This window comes from Mus caroli, chromosome 17, assembly GCF_900094665.2.
Source record: "Mus caroli chromosome 17, CAROLI_EIJ_v1.1, whole genome shotgun sequence".
NCBI lineage: Eukaryota > Metazoa > Chordata > Mammalia > Rodentia > Muridae > Mus > Mus caroli.
Window position 1 is genome coordinate 49,970,283 of NC_034586.1, and position 7,720 is coordinate 49,978,002.

The window sequence follows — 7,720 nt, forward strand, 5'->3', positions numbered from 1 at the left end:
ATAAGAGTCTTATAACCTACATCCAGAGTGACACACCTACTCCAAGAGGGACGAGCATATACAAACCATCACAGCTAGTAAGCCAGCAAATAGCATCCCTGCATAGTTTCTACTTCCAGTTTCTTGTTGCATTCTACCTGGGCCTCTCTCAATGATGGACTGTGACCTGGAACTATAAGCTAAAGTAAACCCCTTTCTCCCCAAGGTTGCTTTTTGTCAGGGATTTTTTTTCACAGCAACAAAAGATAAACTATCAATGCAATCACCATTCTCTATGAATTAACATTTCAGATGAGCTATATTTGTAAGAAATTTTAGGAGGCAAACTATGAAATATTTTGGGGCATTTCTACCCTAAAGTTTAATATATCCCCAGATGTTAGCAAGAACACTAATCACCTGCAACAATCTTTCCTGACAATTGAAACGTTCAAAAGATAATATTATAAAGTTATACATATACAACTTAGTGATATTTTTACACATAGACACACTTGTATAGCTACCCGGTAAGCTTCTATCCTCTGTGTACAAAGAATACACTGCTTAGTTTAAATGATGTGGAAACTACTCAGTTAACATAGTATTCTCTTCTATAGAAAGAGTGAAAGAATGGAAACTAGGGGATGTACAAACATTGGAAAGTTGAAAGCTGTAGAAGAGTGGGTTTTCTTCTCTGAATTGGGCACCTCTCTGTACAACAGGCTGGCCACTGTAGTTTAACTACATACATCACCTGGCTCCTTTCTCTCACCAAAAATAATACTCATTAATATTTAAGTAGATGTTTTAAACACCCACTACATTTTATTCATTGCTTTATTATCCCAACTAGTATGCCTTTGGATATCGATGTTTGTATCTTGCAGATTTTCTGAATTCACTAATTATTAGTTCTATTAGTATTTTGGTGACATTTATAAATTTTTCTGTATGCATGATCATGTCATCTGCTGAGATGTATAATTTTGGTTTCCTACTTTCCAATTTTGTTGAGTTTCCTTTTGCTTTATCCTGATTGTTCTAGATCAGACATCCTGTATTGTGTTGAATAGAAGTAAATTTTTGTTTTAGTGGATAAATTTTTTATATTAAAGGAAATACCAAAATCTTTTTCTTCAAAGATTAAATTATAATGGTGGATATACAACTTCATTCATGACCTAATTTTCTAAGAGTTTTTATCATAAAGAGATGCTGAATTTTCTCAAATAGTCTTTTTCACGCTATTAGAATGACCATGTGATTGTAACATTGTGCTACAGTGGTGTTCCATATTTCTTGTCTATATTAAACTACCTTTGTATCTCTGGAATGAATCCCACTTGATTACAGTGAATAATCTTTCTTAAAGATTTGTTTTATTTTTGCTTCTATGTCTGTGTTCATGTCCATGTGTGTGTGTGAGAGTGTGTGTGTGTGTGTGTGTGTGTGTGTGTGTGTGTGTGTGTGCTTCCTGGTGAATACTGGGAACAGAACTATTGTCCTCTGCAAGAGCAGCAAACATTCTTACTCAATGAGCCATCTCACAAGCCTTGGTGAATGATCTTTCTGATCCACTGCTGCATTTGATTTGCTAGTATTTTATAAGGATTATCTAATAGGACTCCAGACCTTATTAGACCCTCATACCTTTGCACAACTAACTCCATGATGGAAGTACCATTTAGGCCATAAAATTCAGTATGAAGGCAGTACCTCCTGCAAAAATGAAAACAAATACTTTTCCATCCAAGTACATAGTTCTTGAAAAGTCTCTAAATGTAGTAAACTTGGTTTTTTTGGCTTCTGTAATTCTGTTTCTGGCTAACTGTTCTCGTTAACTGAAATATATCAATCTAAGATGTAGTTTTGTGCAATGAAAAGATAACCCTGAGAAAGGCTTATTGCTACACCAGGATCCTGAACACACAGGATAGTCAATGACCTGATAATACAGACTTTCTACTAGCTTACACCCGTGTCTGAGCAGTCCTCTCTGGTGGACACACCACAACACATTGAGCAAAATCTTTAAGAGCTGCAGTGCAGGCAACCCTTCCTAGTCTTTATGGTGTTCTGGCTATAAACCAAACAGCCTCACTAGAAGTTAAAATGTTTCCTGATTTTTTTTTATTTTTCTCCTGACAAGGCTACCCAGGACTGTTCTGTCTTCATTATCTAAACAGTATGTAGAAACACTGTCATAATCACCAACTCAACAATAACAGTAGGTTATAAGAGATAGGTGAGGTTCCTAAGTGGCATGAAGAAAATAGTATTACACAGACAAGAGATACCTGAAGGAGTAAAGTCCAAATATCAGCCCAGTGAAAATATGTAGAGAAGTCAGATCCAATTTTGCGATTTTTCTTCCAAATACCTAGAGAAGCTACATTATCATACTTACAAACAATGGCTTCCCATTCATGGATGAGAGGCAAATTAAAAAGGATTTGTGTACATGCACATATATATGTGTAGACTTATCCTTAGTCCATTTATGTATGCATATAGTCTATGGTCCACTTACACTAACTTTCCAAGCTTTGACTTTGAAATCACTGCTCTAAACCACTTCTAGGAAAATAATCTACTAGAAAATTGCATCCTAGATGTCTTCTGTCCTAATAAGAGCCTTTAGGATCCTTGTTGAACTTCTTCTGTCCTAATAAGAGCCTTTAGGATCCTTGTTGAACTTTGACTCAATGAAATAATTGGCATCAAATGAAAAAAAAAAGAATAAAATAAACAAGAACAGAAACTACAAGTGTATTTTACATAGTAAAATATGTTACAAAATGTGTTGGATCCACTGAGCTAGGGATGCAGTGATAGAGTGTTTGCATAAAGTCCTACGTAAATGATGCTCTTCCCTATGTAACAGCAATAAAATAAGATTATCTTTACAAGTAGGTATCTTTGTACTTCTCACTATCATTATAACAAACTATTTTACAGTAAAAAAGATCTCGTCTGCATCAACGAGATTGGGATCTATCAGATAGATATGGTGATACATACCTGTCACAAGGCATTCCAAAGGCTAAGGCAGGAGGATTGCAATTTGAAACTCATCTGAAATTGCACAGTGAGACACTGTTGAAGAAGGAAGAGGAAGAAGAGGAAGAGAAGAAGGAATAAAAGAAGACAAAGAAAGTGATGAAAAAGAACAGAAAGAAGAACAAGAAGAAGGAAGAAGAGGAGAAGGAGAGAAAGATTAGGCTCAACACCTCCCAGAGATTATACTGTTTTAAAAGACATGTATAGAAAAATGATATTAACATCTGCAGAGTTCCCAAAACACACTATATTAAAAATTAATTCATATTTATGAAAATTCAGTTTGGTCCTTCAAATTAATCTGTTACTCAACTCTTGGTTGCTGTGGAAATTTATCTGTAGTGGTTAGTTTTATTCATCCACTTGACATTCCAGGGAATCATCCAGGGACACGAGTCTTAATGAGGTATTTCCTAAATTAAGTTCATCTGTGAATATAACTATGAAGGATTATGTTTATGTTAATTAAGAGGAAAAGACCAGTCCTCTATGAGTGTCAGCACTTCCTGAGTAAAGGATTCTACACTCTATCAGAGTGAAAAAGGTAAACTGAACATGAGCATGTATTCTCTAATTTAATACTCTCATCTCTTGACTCTGGATGCAATTATCAATAGCTTCAATTCCCTGCTTCCCTGACTTTGCTACAATGATGGCTATAATCAGAAACTGAGCTCAATAAATCTCCTCTCCCTTAAATTGATGTACTAGTCAGACAGAGTTCTCTAGAGGAACAGAACCTATAAAATAAATCTCTCAGCTCTGACCAGAATTTGGGCGCATACTCTATAGCCAGTCTCACAAAACCCAGAGGAAGATCCAATCCCAGAAGCTCTAACACTCCCAGGATCATAGGACCAGAGGTGAGGAGGACACAACAGTTGCCCCAACACTGGAAGTAACTGGGACCAGAGGGACCTGGGCACTCAGGAACTCCACCCAACCAGTGGCACAGGTTCCTTTTGATCTGAGACAGTGCCCTGAACAGACCTTGGGAGCAAACTCCACAGTCAGTCCCACGACACTCAGCAAACTCCACTCCCAGGTGCTCTAACATGCCCAGGATCATAGGATCAGAGGTGTCCTGAGCAGACCTTGAGTGATAACTCCATAGCCAGTCCCACAACACTCAGAAAAAGCTCCACTCCCAGGCACTCTAACAGGCCCAGGTCCACAAGATCACAGGATCATAGCATCACAGGAGCTTGGTCACACCAGGATTTCAAGGTCCCAGAGGCAGCTTGACTCAAAGGAGTCCTGACACACCCAGGATCTCAGGATCATAGGATCCCAGAATCACAGGATCACAGAGATAGCTGAACTCTGAGGAGTTCTGACACAATCAGAATCACAGGAAGAACAGGCTCCAGTCAAATATATTGAGGGCAGGTAGCACTAGAGATAATCAGATGGCGAGAGGCAAGAGTAAGAACATAAGCAACAAAAACCAAGGTTACTTGGCATCATCAGAACCCAATTCTCCCACCATAGAAAGCCCTGGATATACCATCATACCAGAAAAGCAAGATTTCGATCTAAAAATCACTTCTCATGATGGTGATGGAAGACATTATGTCTTTAAGAAAGACATAAATAACTTCCTTAAAGAAATGCAGGAGAACACAGGTAAACAGCTAAAAGCTCTTAAAGAAGAAACACAAAAATCCTTTAGAGATTTACAGGAAAACACAATCAAACAGGTGAAGTAAATGAGCAAAATCATCCAAGATCTAAAAATGGAAATAGAAACAAAATCACAAAGGGAGACAACCCTGGAGATAGAAAACCTAGGAAAGAGACAGGAGTAATAGATGCAAGCATCACCAATAGAATACAAGAAATAGGAGAGAGAATCTCAGGGGCAGAAGATACCATAGAAAACATTGACACAACAGTCAAAGAAAATGCGAAATGCGAAAAGATTCTAACACAAAACATTCAAAAAATCTGGGACACAATGACAAAACCTAAAGATAATAGGTATAGAAGAGAGTGAAGATTCCCAAATCAAAGGGCCAATAAATATCTTCAACAAAATTATAGAAGAAAACTTCCTAACCTAAAGAAAGAGATGCCCATAAACATAAAAGAAGCCTACAGAACTCCAAATAGACTGAACCAGAAAAGAAATTCCTCCCATCAAATAATAATCAAAACATCAAATGCACAAAACAAAGAAAGAATATTAAGAGCAGTAAGGGAAAAAGTCAAGCAACATATAAAGACAGACCCATCAGAATTACACCAGACTTCTTGCCAGAGACTATGAAAGCTAGAAAACCCTGGGCAGATGGCATATAGACCTGAAGAGAGCACAAATGCTAGCCCAGACTCCTATACCCAGCAAAATTCTAAATTACCATGATGGAGAAACCAAGCTATTCCATGACAAAACCAAATTTACACAATATCTTTCCATAAATCCAGCCCTACAAAGGATAATAGATGGAAAACACCAACACAAGGAGGGAAACTACACCCTAGAAAAAGCAAGAAAGTAATATTTCAACAAACCCAAAATGAAATAGCCACACAAACATAATTCCACCTCTAACAACAAAAATAACAGGAACTAACAATCACTTTTCTTTAATATCTCTTAACATCAATGGATTCAATTCCCCAATAAAAAGACATAGACTAACAGACTGGATACATAAACAGGACCCAGCATTTTGCTGCATACAGGAAACACACCTCAGTGACAAAGGCAGACACTACCTCAGAGTAAAAGGTTGGAAAACAATTTTCCAAGCAAATGGTCCCAAAAAACCAGCTGGCGTAGCCATTCTAATATCGAATAAAATCAACTCTCAACCAAAAGTTATCAAAAAAATATAAGGAAAGACATTTCATACTGGTCAAAGGAAAAATCTACCAAGATGAACTCTCAATTCTGAACATCTATGCTCCACATGCAAGGGCACTACACTCATCAAAGAAACTTCACTAAAGTTCAAAGTACACATTGCACCTCACACCATAATAGCAGGAGACTTCAGCACCCCACTCTCAGCAATGGACAGATCATGGAAACAAAAACTAAACAGAGACACAGTAAGACTAACAGAAGTTATGAGCCAAATGGATCTAACAGATATTTATAGAACATTTCATCCTAAAGATTTATAGAACATTTCTCACCACCTCATGGTACCATCTCCAAAACTGAATGGTCACAAAACAGGCCTCAACAAATACAAGAAGATTGAAATAATCCCACCCACTCTATCAGATCACCACATACTAAGGCTGGTCTTAAATAACAAAAACAACAGAAAGCACACATACACATGTAAGCTGAGCAACACCATACTCAATGATAACTTGGTCAAGGAAGAAATAAATAAAGAAATTAAAGGCTTTTTAGAATTTAATGAAAATGAAGACACATCATACCAAAACTTATGGGACACAATGAAAGCAGTGGTGGGAGGAAAACTCATAGCTCTGTGTGCCTCCAAAAAGAAACTGGAGAGAGCTTACACTAGTGGCTTGACAGCACACCTGAAAGCTCTAGAACAAAAAGAATCAAATACAACAGGAGTAGACGGCAGGAAATAATCAAACCAAATAGAAATAAAAATAATTTACAAAGAATCAAAAAAAAACATAAGTTGGTTCTTAGAGAAAATCAACTAGATAGATAAACCCTTAGCCAGACTAACTAGAGAACACAGAGACAGTATCCAAATTAATAAAATCAGAAATGAAAAGGGAGATATAACAACAAAATATATTTTAAAATAATTATTCTGTTTGTTGAATATAAACAGTTGAAAATATTAAAATCATGTTCTAAAAACATCATGGAAATATTATTGACAATTTTTCTCCCTGTGCTTGAAGTTAGCATTTTCTTAATGTTTAACTTTTATTTTTGTTATTTTGAAATTTTAAAATATAATTACTGATAAAATAATTACTCTCCTAGAAACACTGATAATCTTTTTTAAGTAAACTGATTGTTAGACAATGTACACAGATGTGTGATGCATTTTAAATACTCTCTTACTATGTCAGGTGGTATCATATAAGGGCTTTTGAATATATTTCTTAATGATTCATTTTTAATATTATATGCTCTTTTACTAGGCTTAATCCCCAAAGAATATTTTGTATGTTTTTAAACAATTCAGTATTCAACATTAGATATAGGCTCCTCAGTTATGGATAGTATTAAATATTCATTAATGATATTTTTAGAGTAGAAATGGATATAAATATAAAAGTTGAGCACTCTGAGGCGGCGCCATTTTCGGCTCCAGACAACCGGCCACCTTCCTGGTCAGAGCACAGGTGTCCACCCAGCCGGAGAGGCTTCTGCCTCAGGTTCCGCAGGAGCCAGCTTGGTTCCGGGACTCCGCAGAGGGCAGTCTGCACAGGTGACAGTGTGTAATACAGAGGCCAGCAGTTTCTGGGACAGGCGAGAGCCACAGAGCCTCTGAGGTGGTGCCATTTTTGGCTCCAGAAAACCGGCCACCTTCCTGGTCAGGGCACAGGTGTCTGCCCGGCCCGAGAGGCTTCTGCCTCAGGTTCCATGGGAGCCACCTTGGTTCTGGGACTCCGCAGAAAGTAGTCTACACAGGTAAGAGTGTGGACTACTGAAACAACAGCTTCTGTGACAGGCCAAAGCAACACAGCTTCTGGGAAAGATCCTGTTTTGGGCCTTCATCTT